At 44.9% G+C, this 16,370-nt stretch overlaps 1 protein-coding gene across 17 annotated transcripts in view; it reads left to right on the top strand.

Moving 5' to 3' along the window:
• Window positions 1-16,370, top strand: part of LOC125714399 (uncharacterized) — a 139,768-nt gene that overhangs the window by 47,888 nt on the left and 75,510 nt on the right. For all 17 annotated transcript variants that reach the window (XR_007383659.1, XR_007383657.1, XR_007383662.1 and 14 more), the window contains exon 2: window positions 4,982-5,194. The gene's annotated coding sequence lies outside the window, so the exon portion shown is untranslated. The remainder of the gene's footprint in view (window positions 1-4,981; window positions 5,195-16,370) is intronic.

Raw genomic sequence — 16,370 nt, forward strand, 5'->3', positions numbered from 1 at the left:
CCCAACACGCGGCTGTCTTTGTCATTATGTCATGCAGCTTAGCCAAATCAGCAGAAAACAGCCACCAGCCATTTTGCTGAGTCATACAAAAATTAATATTTGTGAAAAAGCATACACAACCTTTCAGGGATTCTTATTCCGTGGGTATTCTCTGTTTGGCCTGACACTGGATTGTCAGCATCTGGTGATGCAGTTACAAGTTTTTGACTATCGTTATTTCAACTTTAGCCTGTGCATGGGAATGTCAGATTGCCTTCTCATCATCCTTTGATTTTTAACATCATAAAGCACTTAAACTCAATCCTGCAGCAATTTCATGCACATTCTTGGCCTTGACCTACATTTATGTGGTAATGAATCACAAAGAGTAAATTCTTTTTCACTAATTCTTTTATTCTGCTTCGAGTGCCGCTGTGAACAAAGGCCTTCTTGTACATCACAGAAGTGCGGTGGATCTGCCATTATAATGCTTTTCTGGATAATATCATCTAACAAGATGCCTATAAGCAATTAAAGTTCATTAACTTGATACTGTGCTTTAACAGAACTGAACCCAGTCCAGAAAAACACAACGAGGCAATACCATTCAAAAAAATGTTTATAATCTAGTCACAGATTAATTTCTGGCTGGACTGGGGGGAATTATGTTAGTTCCACTTCTGTTAATGTAACAAAACCAGCTGCCTCCATTTTCATAAAGAATCTAATTTGGGGAAGATTGAAGGACCCTGCAGACTTCTAGGGTGATACTTTTAGATGCTGCCCCGCCCCTCGCCGGCTCCCCCCATACAGATAATTTCCCCCAGGGTGCAGGCTGATTAGGTGGATGTGGTAACGGAGTTCCCGTTAAACAGATGTCCGTGGGCATTGTGCTAATGAAGTTCCTGGGAGTGCCCTGGGCCGGGCCTCCGTGACCCGTTGCCGCATCCAAACGCGATGCCCGTTTAGCTAGCTTAACGGCTGGCTTCTCCACACCTTTGCCAGCATGCTGTAACCTCACCTGCAACCCAGTCAGGTGGATTTACTAAATCGTAGCTCAGGGTAAATTTATAAACAAGAGCTTGCTGCCAACTCAAACCAATATCTTCAACTCTTTGTTATGTTCATGTCTTGCAACTTGACTAACTGGTTATATATCTACGGTATGCTGAATAGCCTCACTCTACTATTTTTTTATTTCTCTGGTCTATAATTTAATATGTAACCAGGATTACTCTCATACAAGGAGACAGAGGACAACTTAATTTTTTTTAACATGGAAAACATAAAAGTCTTTTAACAGTATGGTTTAGTGTGTCTCAGGTTAATTCATCTTCACATCACCTGTATCAAATGTTCAAACAAACATCTTGAGAGAATGTGCCGGTTTCTTCGAAAGTTATTCGCTGGTGGTTTGTGTGTCTGTAAGCGGCGTCGACTTTATTTCTTGCCTCTGCTGGTAATGTACCTGTGTTGGTGGAGCTTTTAGCTGGCTGGGTGAATTGCTAAACCAGCTTTTGCGGCCCATGAAATGATAAATAATGATTTTTACATTTAGTCTCAGTCATGTTCGGCCCAGAGTCATGGAACCTTTCAGTTGCCCCAAGCAAAATGGACTTTGCCCCAAATCTGCTCTGATGATCTGACGACAGCTCGTGATAATCCTGCCATGACGGTGCTTATCTCTGATTTCAGCCCTTTATGGGTTTCTGGCTCATAAATCAGTTTATTGCTCTGTTTTGCTCGTTCGGGACTGCTGACATTTTGCCTGCCATTTAGCAGAGTCCCTCTCATGGAGTGTGGTGTTCTGTGGAAGGAGCTGGTTATGCAGGACATGGTCGTGTCTGCCGGCCAATTAGAAACGCTCTACTTCATTAAACCCGGCTCTGTACATTCACTGCAGTGCAGGGTGGCAGCAGAAAGGAGGCGCCCTGACCCCCTTCAGTATCTTTTCTGCCGAGACAGATGAGGTGAAGCTTCCAGTGGGGCACAGATGGGGAACGGCTCAGCCGCAAATAATGGATACCCTGCTGCTTTGGCTGAATCTGAACCCCTCGCTGTCCATGAGGCGATGTCTTCTGGCTGAACTTTTGACCCGTGCCACTCTTACAGGAGGAATAAATTTTCATGCTCAAGCCCACAACCCTTGCACCCCTCCCTGTCCTACCTAAAGTCCTCAGAATATTACACTGAGGAAAAAAGGACTTGGGAGGGTGGGGGGAGGTCTTAATAGTTCTTGCTGTCACTGACCTCGTTCCTCACAGCTAAGAGCATCACCAGCAGTGTCCCCCTGGGCCGATTTACATTCGGGTACCGTTAAGTAATCTTGGCTGATCATTCAACTTTTCATCTTTCTTATCGCTCTCGACTGTGCTTCTGGGTTTCCCACTGACAAAAACACCGTATGAAGCGTTACTTCAGTCTCCTGAGTCATCCCATTGTAATTCAGAGACGTTTCCCGCCATTCATGAGGGCATTCAGTGGTGCAGATAGCTGGCAATAAAGGCAATTCAGACTCACAAAGGTGACAAAATGCCCTTTCAACGACACCAAGCTTTCCGTCGGTGTTACCACTGGCTGCACGCTACATTTCAAACAGAGGGCAGTTTTAATTGTGGTAGTTTAAATAGGAAAAACTAACAATACATGCTACTGTATCAATTGCGAAACATTTACACCAAGTGGGTTGGAGAAATCATGAGCAGTAATGCGTTACATTAACTGCACCTTCATGCTGCATTCACAATGAATTCATGCTTATACTTGACATGACTGCTTTAATGTACATTACTAACGAACATTATATAATTATATGATTATAATATTTGTTAGTAATGTACATTAAAGCTGTCATGTCTTGTTCATTGGAAGTAATATGAATGCAATCCAGTATGACATGTTAAGATATACTTACATGCTGCTTATGAATGTTCCATGAATACATTAGGATGGAGCAGTGATTGTAAAGCCAGGTAACATTGTCATTTATATAAGCAAAAGCCATAACAAAGTATCTGCGAGACGATTTCTCATTGTCATTAAAGTATCTGTTTGTATGGTAGTCTTGTGCTGGATAAAGAGTTAAAGGCGTACTATTTACAGGTACATTGTTATGCTGTAACGTTGAGCGATTTTTGTTGGAGGACCGCAGACAAGCCAGAGACAGGGTCGGTCCCAACTGCCACTGGCCAAATGCCGCCCCGTTTGGGGCCCAGGGCTCTTTCAGTGCGTTATACACATGGCAGCGTGCCAGGCCTGAAATTTACACTGTCATGTCAAGGTTTTCAATGAACGAGCCATGCTTAGATTACCATTAAAGTAAACAAGGCGAAATTAATGAAGTGCAGCTGGAGGTATGTAAACTAAGGTTATTTTACTTCTATTACTTCCAATAACTTGCCGGCCCCCGAGCTACGAGTCTCAGCTGTGACAGGGGCTGGTATGGCCTGCAGAGGAGAGCTCATAAGTACTCATACTTGGAGGTTGCAGGGTTGGGGGATGGTCCAACCATAAGGCTCCTCCAACACTGAAGGTGAGGTGGGGTCTTCATCTGTCATCTGGGAGCCAGCATCCCTTTGCCATCTCAGTTGTTGTACTAAGCAGCGGGGTGTCCTCTGAGGTGCCTGCTCGCCATTCGGCGTGTTTGCTTTGGGTGAGGAAGCATTGCTCTGGGCCTCTTGTAGTCAAAGTGCCCCCAGAGTGAGCTGACCAGACACCTGTGAGTGCTGAGATGATACTTAGTGATACACTTTAACTACCTGTGCAGGTTGAAGCTGTTACCATCGTGGTGTAATTTGTCCAGCAATATATTTTTCTTACCCAGAATGCATCTCGCAAGCATACTGTAAGGCAGCGAGACGGCAAAAAGAACCATGTGACATAATGGTCAGAAACAATAGGTTATTTGTTTAGCGATGGGAGTGGAGGCGGGAGTGGCAGAGAGAAATAAAAACAAACCACACAGGGAAACCAAATGAACATTGACCTGTGGAGAGGGTTACGGCAGAGGGCAGAGCAGGGCCTGGATGCCTGTTGCAGCTTGAGAGACAAACAGTGCTATATGACCGCAATGGATATTTACACAGCATTTCAATCATTGTTTCCTGTATCGTGTGCCTCATAACTGAACTTGGCTCAATAAAACCGGGTTAATTAAAATGAGTGTTTTACAGTTATATCATTTCAGTTAAATAATGAAATAATATCCTTTGTTTGTTTGATATTGATTATAACAGAACTTGGTCTCAAGGCAGGATGTCCTTCCGTAATTGGTGCCGCTTTGGACGTTTTGTGGGTGAGAGGCTCTGAAGGCGGCAGCCCACCTGTGATTGGTGTGCTGGTGAACAGGAGCAGACACTTCTGCGACTCGGGGCGTCTGCTCTGCACACCAGCGGGTGATTCGTCACTAAGTGTCCAAGTCCGTTATGACACGCTACACGGTGGCCTACTTGCGGGGCGGCCGGCTCTGGCCTTATATTTTGTCAAATCGGACACCATTATATTACAAAAGATGATATAATTGTAATAAATGTACTTTATTTTTGAAGCGTGCGATTGTGCATGAGTGTGTGCAGGTGTGTGTGGCCTGAAATGGATGCGGGTGCAGAGTTCCCTCCTACCTAGTGCCCTGTGCTGTCTGGGGTAGAGTTCAGCATCCCCTCCCCCTCCCATGACCCTTTACTGAATAAGTGGTTAGGGGACGGACGGACGGATGGATGGATGGAGGGAGGGAGGCTTTGGAATCAGTGAGAGCATGGTGTGCTAGTGGTTGACTCAAAAACAATACTGATGTATTGGATGCTTATTACTAACACTGGAGTGGTTGAACGGTAATGAAATAGTTAAGCTTTAATCATCATTTCCTTTGCCTGCCTAAGACTTCTGTGTGTGTGTATATATATATATATATATACTCTATTTATACTGATATACTTGTTAGTTTTTCTTCTCTATTTTTTTTAAGTGCAGTTTATGGTAACTTCAGTTATTTTCACACTCTCAGGCGTCTGTTGGATGGAGCCTGTGGTACGGCCCTGACACACACGGTGACCTTTCCCCAGTGAAGCCAGCCGCCTAGACCACTGGCGGACCCAGGACCACAGCCATCCCCGGAGATCCGTCATCCGTGAGACGCAAGCAAGGCTGAAGCGATTAGCAGACCTCAGGGCCCGGCGGACGAGGCATGTCTGTGTGTCGGAGGAGTGCCACTTAGCAGGTAACGGGGCCACGCCTGACCCATCTGTGGCGGGGCAGAGGAGGGAGGCCTCAGGAGACCCACGGGCAAGGCTGCCCATCTGGCCTCCTCTTCATCATCCATAGTGTGCCAGCAAGGTCCTGGGGAGAGGCATGGGGGAGGGGGAGTAAGACAGAGTGACATTTGGACAGACAGGCATACACACGAAAGGCACAGAGGGGCCAGGAGCAGTGTAGGAGAATGTGACAGACAAAAATATAAACAGGCATGCAGATGGAAGGAGACGAAGAGAGGCAGACAAAAGAGAGACACAGAGAGACAGACGAAGAAACAGACAGAGTGTCCATGGGACTGACAAAGAGACCTAGACCATGGGACTGACAGAGAAACCTAGACCATGGGACTGACAGAGAAACAGACAAGGAGTCCACGGGACTGACAAAGAGACAGAGACAATGGGACTGGCAGAGAAACAGACTGAGGGACAGACAGAAACATTCAGAAAGAAAGAGAGAGAGAGACCATAAGACGGACAGAGAAACAGACAAGGAAACAGATAGAGAAGCAGGCAGACAGTCAGAGAAAAAGAGAGACAGACAGACATTCACAGCTCTGGTCACACAGCAGAATTTTTGCTCGCTGTGCTAGAACCATGTGCATGGACTGGGGCCATCTTACACGTTCCTTCCTCATGACACCAAAGGGAACTGGCAAATTATGTGATGTACACACAGTGCTGAAACGCAGCCTCTGTCATTGAGCTGCAGATTGTGAATGCAATGTTTGCTTTCTTCTGCTGACATGGACTCTTAAACACCAACGTCAGTTGCCAGTAGCAACATACTGTGTAATTTTGAGCGTAGGTGATTTCTCTGATCGGTATTCATATCTCTGTAATATGCACTACATTATATCTTAAATAGGCTATTTCGCATAACCTATATTTGACACATGATAGTCTTGTGTAATTATTCCCCAATAAAAAGATCAAGTGGTTTTTATTTGTAGGTAAGAAAGACCGTATCACATTATAATGTTTTGAGTTGGTCTGGGCTATTGCTTTTGGAACCTATATAAAGGATTGTGTCAGTAATCTTATGCCTACAATTCTGTTTCTACTTGGGCTTTGGGGATGAATTGGAAGTCCTTCAGTCCCATTGCTGTGACGTGTCCACAGATAATGTCTCTCTCACCCCCCGGTGGGAGACGCTCGATGGGAGAGGTCTCGCACCTGTTTCTAGCTCTGCAGGCTAACCCTGCTGGCCGCTGCTCCTTATTAAGATGTGTCCAAGTTGTTAATAACCCATGTAGCTGAAAACAGGTGGGACTGAATGAAGGATGTGTACAAGTTTTGTTCATGGGGGGGGGGGGGGGGGGGGTTAACTACTGTACTCTCTCCCCTTGAAGACCCAGGCAGTTTGCTCTTGGTTTTTCCCATGTGATAATTTGTAAGACAGTTCTTTCCAATGATGTCCTGTAATTCCTTTCCCAGCCTAGACATGGACATAGATATATGTCTACAAATTTCCAGTATCCTTGGTTATAGATTCTATCCATCCATCCATGCCTCCTTTTTTTCTGAACAACTTGTTGTTCAGGGTCTGGAGCCTATCCTTGAAGCTACAGGCACAAGGCAGGGAAACACCCAGGATGGGACGCCAACCCATCGCAGGGCACACTCACAATAAAGATTCCAGTGTACAAGAATTTACAGAAATGTGCTTGTAATGCTTTCAGAATCATAACATGTCCACAAATCCACAGAATGGTCCATAACTGTTCTTACTCTTAACAAGTGGAGTATTCCTTGAGAACTGTATGATTTGAGTGGTTCTTCAAGAATGGTCAGTCTTCTGGACCAGTCATAACTGGAAATGAGTTGCAGCACTTTAAGAAACATATAGTCACGCCCTTTGAAAAGTTATAATTTGAGGTAAAGGGATTGTGGGATACTTAGGATACCTTTTATTTATTTTTTTTCTAAAGCCAAGGGTGAAAATTTAAACTTATGAAATATCCACTATCATGTTGCTGAAGTTTGGTTATGAGGTTTGCTTTTCTTTTCATTGGACAAAGAACGTGTTTGGAAAGGTCTGAGATACCCAGTCTGGAGTGACAGATGTGTAGTTCGATTGAATGAACGATTATTCTTTACATTTGATGAGCTTGAACGAATGTATCCCAGCAACACTGTTTAAAGGAGGCCGGCGCTCGACGAGGCAGAGGAGGCTGTATTGGAGGGAGGGGCAGAAGTACTTTAACAGTTCAGCTGCTTCCATCAACAGTTGTCACTATGGCAGCAGTTCAGTGAATTTAAATGGAAATGATTTAATTCAGTTTGCACTCACATTTTTCTCAAATATGAGTATGTTTACTTGCTTAGCTTGTGCTTTTATCCAAGTGAATTACAATTTCTGCTCATTTATGCATCTAACCAACATTGAGAAATAAAATGTTGGCTGGAACCATTTCTGGAGGAACCAAACTCTGGCTAGAGATAAATGTGTCACTCTTGGCTCTTGCTGGGGCTTCCATACAACAGGAGACACCCTCAAGTGCTTCGGAGAGGGCTCATTAAGTCTGATATGTAATATGGAAGCGTGATGATCTCTTCAGCATCTTCTTCGCTATATGCTTGAAAAGCAGCGAACATATGGAAGTGATACTTGTTGTTATGAGATTTCAGCTATGTCTTGGTCAGGGTGTGACTCTTTCCATAAAGGGGTGGGGGGGGGAAGAGCCAACTGCAAAAAGCCGAAACAAACAGACAGATTTCATTAGCATGGTCTGCTGGTGGGTCATCCATTTTGTCGAACATATTCCTCACTTTCCTGCAAGTCCCTGGGTTTTCCTGCGAATCGAATTAGTTACACAACTCTAATTGCACTGTCAGGTACTTTCACAGTGAAGAAATGCCGTAAATCATTCAGATAACGTCACCAAAAATCTTTCGTGGAATGGCATAGCTATCATTTATTGTTTCGAATGTGCTCCCCTAGTAAGCTTGCTTCTGGCAGTTCTTGTACCTAATCATTTCTCCATCCTGATCTCAGTGGTGCACGGTTACTTTTGCTACATAGCTTGTTGTAGTTTCATCAACCACACGTTTCTTTATGCCTCATCAGGGCTCAGCATGCAGACCTTTATTGTACCACATACAGCTGAACATCTATGACAGTAAATTTAGATGTATAAATGCTCTTTGTGAGTAATGCAATAAAAGGGATTCTGGAATGCCGCTCTCTCTGAGAGAAGGCCTCAGATGTGGAGGGAACTGGCTTCATTCTGCTGGCCCTTAAGCAATGATGTTCTCAGCTGCAGAGATATGCACTTAAATATTCCTTTTCAACTGGACTGAAGCACGTTCCTTATTCCGAGGAGAGGCGATTGCTAAGTGTGCGTGCGTGTGTTTGTGTGTGTGTGATTGTAGGGGGAGGGGGTCACTAAGTTTGTGTCTGGGTGCTGGGACAAAGACGCATATCCGGCAGCGTATTCTGATGCTGTCAGTGTGGATGAAAATGTGCACCCGAGCGAGTGACAGGTGTTACACAGAAGCACGCATTGTGCATGAATGGCAGATATATGTCGCACCGGGAAAAAGGAGGGAGGGGGGGGGTTATTATCCAAGAAGGCATGAGGTGGCATCGGCCGAGTGATGGGAGCATTTCTGCGGAAAAGCGTGCTTCATGTCTCCTCCGATTCCGCCGGAATGCAGGGAAACACAACGGCGTCTACAGTATATCCCGTGAGCGTAAAAACACAGAGCGACGTCCAAATGCCATGTTCGCAAATGCATGGTCAACCCGAGATCTTTCAGTAAATTCAGGGGTCAGTCTGCCCAGGGAAAAGCAAGTGTTGATGTAAGAATGCAGTTAAAATCAGGAATGCTGGAGGCTGAGGGTAAACCCTATGCGATTGCCATGAAATGCTTCACCTTTTGACTATAGACCACAGTTAACAAGGCAGGATGCTTGCCAAGCTCCTGTAAGACAGCAGAATCAGAGCGGCTTTTGAAGTTACATCACAACCCTTTGTGGAGACCAAAATACCAATGCAAGTGGTACCAAATGGTGTTCATGGGATGTATCCAATTATGCATGGTCTTGTAACCACTGGTGACACATAAAATTATATGCCTGTACTTTTTGGAATTGAATAAGATACTGATTCAATGTGCACATTTTTTTTCCTCCCAACTCTAAGGGTTGTGGTTTTGGATTTGGACTTTGGCCCAGACTCTTTAGATTTTTCACGTTTGCATGCATTGTCAACAGATTTATCCATGTCATGACATGTTATGAAGACATACTACTTGAGTGGATGGTAGTTTGATGTGTGAGCGCCTTGCAATGAATCTCATCCAGGTTGTTCCCAGCTTCCTTGGGTAGGCTGTGAACTGCAGGAACCCTGACTGGACCTGTAGTTAACCGGGGTTCAGAGCTTGTTGGGAGTTCCCCGATGGCCTGAAATTCTGCATACATGAGATCACATGAAACAGCTGTATATCCCCACCCAGCATCCATATCTAGCCAAGTGCTGGCTGCATTTTTGCAAACCCTGGAAAATCTCATGGGTCATCTTCTTTAAATTCATCGTCAACTTTCTGTCAAGCCCTCTTCTGGGTCCACTAATAATTGCTTCCAGCTTATCAAGTCAGAGGTTCAACGACAGGAGACTCTGCTGTGTTCATCCTTTTCTTTATGGAGCTGTCAGATCCTCCTCTTCTGTTTTCTCCAGCAGCAGAAAAGGAGTCCCAGGTGTGACCTCAGAGTCTGGCCGCCTTATTTGGCCAGCTCCCAGCTTGCATCACCATAACTCCACCTCAGTGGCCCACTCTGGCCACACCCTCTTTGTTAGCCAGGCAGCTGGTTGGTGTTAATTGGAGAGTGTCTTGTGCTCCCACAATCCATTGCAAATTGTCTGCAGGAGGTTTTCAGTTCTTGTTAATGCTGGTGCCTGTTCTGTTGAAATTGCTTTTCAGTCCAGGATCAGCGCAGTGTTTGCATTGTTCCTTATTTTTGCTAAAACTTGAAACCAAACCTTTTAAAATTATATTGAAAAGCAAATGTTTGATTTCATAATTTATTTCATGGGTTAGCTTGAATAAGGGTATCAGTTTCGTCCGAGATGGTGTGTATATTTTGTATGAAATTCTTGCAGAACTCATTATCTTTGATGGGATTTGAAGGATTCAGACAGTGGGAATGCATGTAATTATATTAGGACTTTGGGAATTCAGTGATATGCAGCCCAGAGTCCTTTCATTCTTGTCTATATCAATGCTTTTTATTCATCATGTATATATGTTCCCACTGTTGCTGGAGTGCCGTTATTGTAGGATTTGCACTGTGGGATGTAGATAGTAAGTTTGCTGAAATTCTTTATCGAGCTTTTACAGTTACTATACAGTAATACTAGTGGCACAATCACACTTTTGTCTGGCCGCCTATTAAAACTGGACACAGTCAGTGACTCTATAGGAAAGTCAGAGTTTTCAGGCCAAGTGAATGTCCTTTTGTAACAGCCGTCCACAAAAGCGCTTCACATCTTGTCAAACAAGACTCTGTAACATAAAAGTGCCTTATACTCTGATGTATTGACTAGTACCATCTGGTGTCCTGGCAAGTGACGAAAAGAGCATTGGGCACGAAAAAGAGTGGCTCTGTTTAATTTTTGTCACTTTCTTTAGCATGAGAACAGATTTATATTGTCTTTGCCCTCAAGGGAAGCCGGTTTTAAGCGCGACCAAGTAGGCAGGTAGTTGCTGGAGTAAGCAGAGTTTTTATTTCTTCTTCTCTTATTTTTTCAATTGTTAAAACCATGAGAGAGAGACAGAGCGAGAGAGATAGAATCTGGGAATGGCATCTTGGAAATCGCTGCCTCTGAGTAGCTGCTGACATTCCAGCATCGTGGCAGAAGCTTGTCATGCATGAACTCTGTCCAGTGGCACCTTCTTACGGACGGTCATGCTGTCGTCTCGGCTCTTACCCGCCACGCGGAGGCTGTAAAGCAGCTGGCCTTCACAACTCCCTTGGAGGAGGCCCAAGCTGGGTTGAAACCTGGCACCCCCCCAGACTGTAGTGCTCCAGGTTCAACAATGGATTTATAATCCAGAGAGTCGCGGCCCGTGCGTCACAGCGCCTCAGCTCACACACTGCCCTGTCCAACAAAAGCAACATCTAAGAAGATGACTTAGGGCGATGAAATTCTACTCAGCGTGATGAATTTCCTGTCCGCGTTAACTCCCTCTAATATCAGCAAAGTATAAGTCCAAGTCCTTTCAGACAGTGAGACTGGAAACACACCCAGTTAAACATCAGCCTCTTTGCACCATATTTGGCATAATGCATGCTCTAGATGCGATGCATTAATCAAATATCTTCAGGTCTTAATGCTAATAACAGCCAGAATGGTGCCGGGATTCGGTTTGGTAGGGAGGCTGCGGTGTGGCATCACTTTACCCACCGCTGGGCTTCTCTGCCTTTAAACCCCCCTTAGATGAAGGACTGTCATTGCCGCGGGCAGCTCGTGACATCGCATGAAGCAACACCGCGCGCAGCTCTCCTGAGTCATGTCGTTGCCATGACAACCTTCGAGCGCAGTCATATTTTGATCACACACAACAAGTCTGCCTTCTGTGGTTCCAGGATGGTCACAGCGATGATGTAGCTATAAAGAGAGTGTTTACACTACCCATTTCAGCAGCATCTCTGTTTGTTGTGTGTGACTAAGAGCTGTAACACCGGTCTGCGTTTACAGCATGATCACATTTCAGTTTGCAAATGCTATCAAATCTGATTTAAGTTCTCACCATTATTATTATTATTATTATTATTATTATTATTATTATTATTATTATTATTATTTATGTAATGCCCTACATTTGGCAGACATACACGTGGCAGCTATTGAGCACAGTCTGCTTTTCGATTTCATTGTTTGTGAACAGTACGCTGTAGAGTGAGATAGTGTCTAAGCAGCACAACTTTGCCAGCTGAGGTTATGGGAAATGCACATGGTTAGAAAACACGCCGTAGGCATTTACCCTGGAAGACCAGGGATCTGCTTTTTTGCTTTCTTGTCCTGTCAAGGTCTTTCGTGAGAAATGTAGATGCGGTATGTGAATTGGCTGAGAGCACGGTGCTCGAAAAAAGCTGCGTACTTTCAAAGTGGAAGGTCAAACCTGAGATGGCCGTGGTGACGGCAGCTTCCATGCCACGTTAGGAATGGTGCAAAAGATCTGAGCGTGATGTGTGGGCTGAGGTCAGCAGGTAACCAGTGCAGGCTTCCGTCTGAATGTTTTTTCACCAGCTGCTAACTGTGGGCCCGTACAATTCAGGAGGGAGGCCGGTTACCTTGCAAGTCTTATAAATCTTCGTGCCTCTGTTTAAGATGTGTCCAGATATACCATGTTGCCAAAAGTATGTGGACATCGCTATGATTTAGAGAAATAGTCGAATGAAGCCGCACCCATTTCCAATACATATTTATTAAGCACACAGACATGCAACTTCTGCAACACTGGCAGTAGAATGGGTGGTTATACGGAAGAAGTCAGTGACTTTCAGCTTGGCACCATCTTTCCAGCCAATCAGTTTGCCACATTTCGGCCCTGCTAGAGCTGCCCTGGGCAGCCATAAGTGGAGTGATTGTGAAGGTCAAAACATCTACAAGCGTCGGTGTGAAGGGGTCAGTCACACTAGCTCCCAGAGAGGGACCTGATCATCAATCCAGTACCTGTATGGGAGCAAATCACACCAGCAATGTCCCAACATCTAATGGAAAGCCTTCCCGGAAGATCAGAGGTTATTGCAGCAGCCATGGCTGAATAAATTTATATTAATACTCATGGTTTGGGAATGAGATGTTGCACAACCTGGTGTCCAAGTTCTTTTGGTCATGTGGGTCCTGGAGCAAGGCCCTTAACCCCCAGCTCCTTGGGCACAACTGCAGGTGTCTGCCCTTCGCAGACAACTTACTCTACAAAAAAGAGAGCAGGTTGAGGGAGGTGTCACCACAATTTCCCCATGGGGATCAATAAAGTATCAATGATTATTATTATTTTTTATTATGTGTAGTGTCCCTTTGCTTGTTCCTGTGATTGTGTGATGTTAGGGCATTCTCCTACCCACTCCTAATGATACTTATTGACAAGCACTCCTTCATTTGGTCATCTCGCATGGAGAAACTTCCATAGCTGAGCTTCTGACAAACACGCAGTGCTGCCTGCTCCCAGTGACCCCCTCAGAAAGAGGAAGCTGCATGCAGCTGCGTTTCTCTGCCAGCCATGACACCAGCGCTCAATGGCAGGATGTCCTGTTTTGAGTTTCTCTGTAAGTCCTCTGTGTGGCCCAGCTGTGATGAGTCAGTTCAATGTCTACGAGAAGACCTGATTCCTGTGTGAAAAAGCGCACACACATATCTCACCTCGCCCTGTCGAAAGGCTCCAATCAGCTTTAGAGAATCTTGACTTCTGAGCCCCTGTAGTTTTTGCCTGTGGGGAACTTCCTGTGATGCTATGTGAACCAGGAACCTCAGCCTTCCTTTGGAGGGCCCTGGGTGGTGACTGTGCATTACCACTTTGGGTTCGACAGGCAACGTGACAAAGGATGGAAGGTGAAAGCAGCTTAGGTGTCCAATACTCATCTTCAGCTCTCTTTATTTCCACAGTGCAAACACCCCAGACCTCTGGGAAACCCCTAGAGGAAGAGCAGTACTTTTAAGAAGTGACTCCTTTCCATTTCCCGCAGTCGACAGTGGCATTTCATTTCCCAGACCACGCTAAACGTTTATCCCCATTCTCACCATTTTTAGCTTGTATTCGGCAACTTTTTTCACGACCCTTTGCATTGCGTGACACTGTACGTGTAGGAATCATTGCAGTTGGATTTGTCAAAGGCTTGAGATTATTCGACCCAACTTTCAAGGGTTGCAGGGGAACAGACCTGCCCTCTGTAGTCCCGCCACAAGGCGCAGCTGAACTCTCGCACCATGGACCTCAGGCGTCTCTCACACGGCCATGAATGAGCACGGTGTGACGGGCCTGAATTAGCTTCCTGTTCTCTCTTCTCAATCAGGGCAATGAAGACAGCTAAGTTTTTGTAATCCCCCTGAATACAGATCCCAAGATTCATACAATGTGGGAATAAAAATGGGCAACCATGAGCCCAGCTTCCTGCATATCTGCATCACCATAGAGTCGCTGAGCCATTTGCCATTCTTCACCGGCGTGGCGATTTGTGTTTGAACAGGTTTGAGTAACGAATGATAATCTGCCTGAATATGTCTTTGTGTATACAATAGAGGCAGCGGCAAGAGCGATTCCGAAAAGGTTAGCGTATTATACATAATTCAAGTGTACCATTGAAACAAAACCAAGATGCTCCTTCCACATGTATTTACCCTCGAATGATTCAATAGTTTAGTAAGTGATGCAGCTAAGCACTAAGCCTTTCCTGTAACAGTCTCCCTACACCATTTTTCAGGAATTTCTGGCTGTTACTTTTTTAAAAAGTGCTGCCCGACGTGGACAAATTCCCCCAGGTCCTGCCTTGAAATATCTGTCAGGGTTTTAGTCCATATCTTCACTAGATCCATGTAAAATGTAGAATATCTTTTTCCCCAGCAAAAGAAGGAAATTCTGTTGGCGATGCGCTTGCATGTTTCGGATCACTGTCTTGCTGAAGGACCCACTTTTGGTTCAGCTTCAGGTCATGGCCAGATGGCCTGACGTTCTTCTCGAGAAGCACCTCATAGCCTACAGAATTCATCATCATGTCACCAATGACAAGCTCCTGAGGCAAACAAAAGCAGCCGGAATCAATGACACTCCAACTTCCTTTATATATCGACTTTTCTCAACTCAGTCAAGGAGTAACATAGAAGAAATGCATGAGCTGGCTAAAGATGCGAGGGATTGATTTGAGAACCCTTAAACCCTCCTGGGGTGTATGCTATACTGGCCCGTGGTTCTTCAGCAAACAACCCACTGCATACTTTCTTTAGGTCACTGCACCCTTTCAGTTAAGCTGCTCTCACTGCATCAATAACAGTATCATGTGGTCACATACCAGGGTCCCCAGTTCGGACAAGGCAGTACACTGTGAATTAGCTGCTGTACTTTTCCAGCTTGCTGTTTTTCTGGTGAGGAGGTAATGAGGCTTGCAGACATAAAAACCACTGGTAGTGAATGTCTTTTTCCTCCAGAAAACCATCCGCGCACCTGTCTTCTCTATTAGAAACAGTGGAAGTTAATGCAGAAAAAAATCACTTTCCCAACTACCCACTCCCCCCCCCCAATTATAGGGTTATACTTCATAATTCATCAACCTGTTGTGCAGCATCCATGGCTTTACTACACTGCCTACAGGTGCACCTGCCAAGGCATATAATGAAAGAAAGTCGGCATCTCAATATCCGAAGCTCGGAAGTGCAGTTTCCATGACCTCATTTCTTTGGTCCAGTGTTATTTTATAAAAACATAGATATTTTTCCCCTTGGGTGGTGAATTTTCCCGCTCCATTGTACCTACAGTTTTTAAGATCGTACGACCTCGGTCCAAATCTGAACGTGGCTTTTCATACGTGTCGATCCACAGGACACCCATGCAGAGAAAAACCCATCTGTAAACTCTGTTTGAACTCAGGCAGAGCTAAAACACAGCACCAGAGCCACATGTGCTGCCTGGACCTTTGTCGGGCTGTGCGTCAAGTTAAACAGGAAAAAAAAACATATATAATTAATCACACATTAAAGTGGTTCCAGTCACGCTGGGACATTGAGACTTACATGTTAGCCCCACTACATCGGCTTGTGTTAATTTCGCACAATACAGTTAATAGAGGTCAGAGGATCTCCAACTAGATAAGGGCCCTCTGGGTTTTCTGTGTTGGTCTGTTGCTCTTCTGACCGTTACTGAAATGCAGGAGGATTTTCCCCAACTCCAGTGGCCACTCCACTTGCTTATCTGGCACGGAATAATGTGCTGAAGCTCATGTACGTCTAGCGCACCATACAGAACAGGTAGCAGAGAACTTAAAATGTCTAATTAAGGGATTGTTAGCTTTACAGTGGCCAGACTGAGTTTTTCACTGTCTACTCTGCTTCAGGTTACTCATCACAACTTTACAAAACCGTCGAGAATTCCCTTTGCCCCATTACACTGTGCCAATTACTTCTAATTGAAAAACACTCCAAT

Source organism: Brienomyrus brachyistius, chromosome 19 (assembly GCF_023856365.1).
Source record: "Brienomyrus brachyistius isolate T26 chromosome 19, BBRACH_0.4, whole genome shotgun sequence".
Lineage (NCBI taxonomy): Eukaryota > Metazoa > Chordata > Actinopteri > Osteoglossiformes > Mormyridae > Brienomyrus > Brienomyrus brachyistius.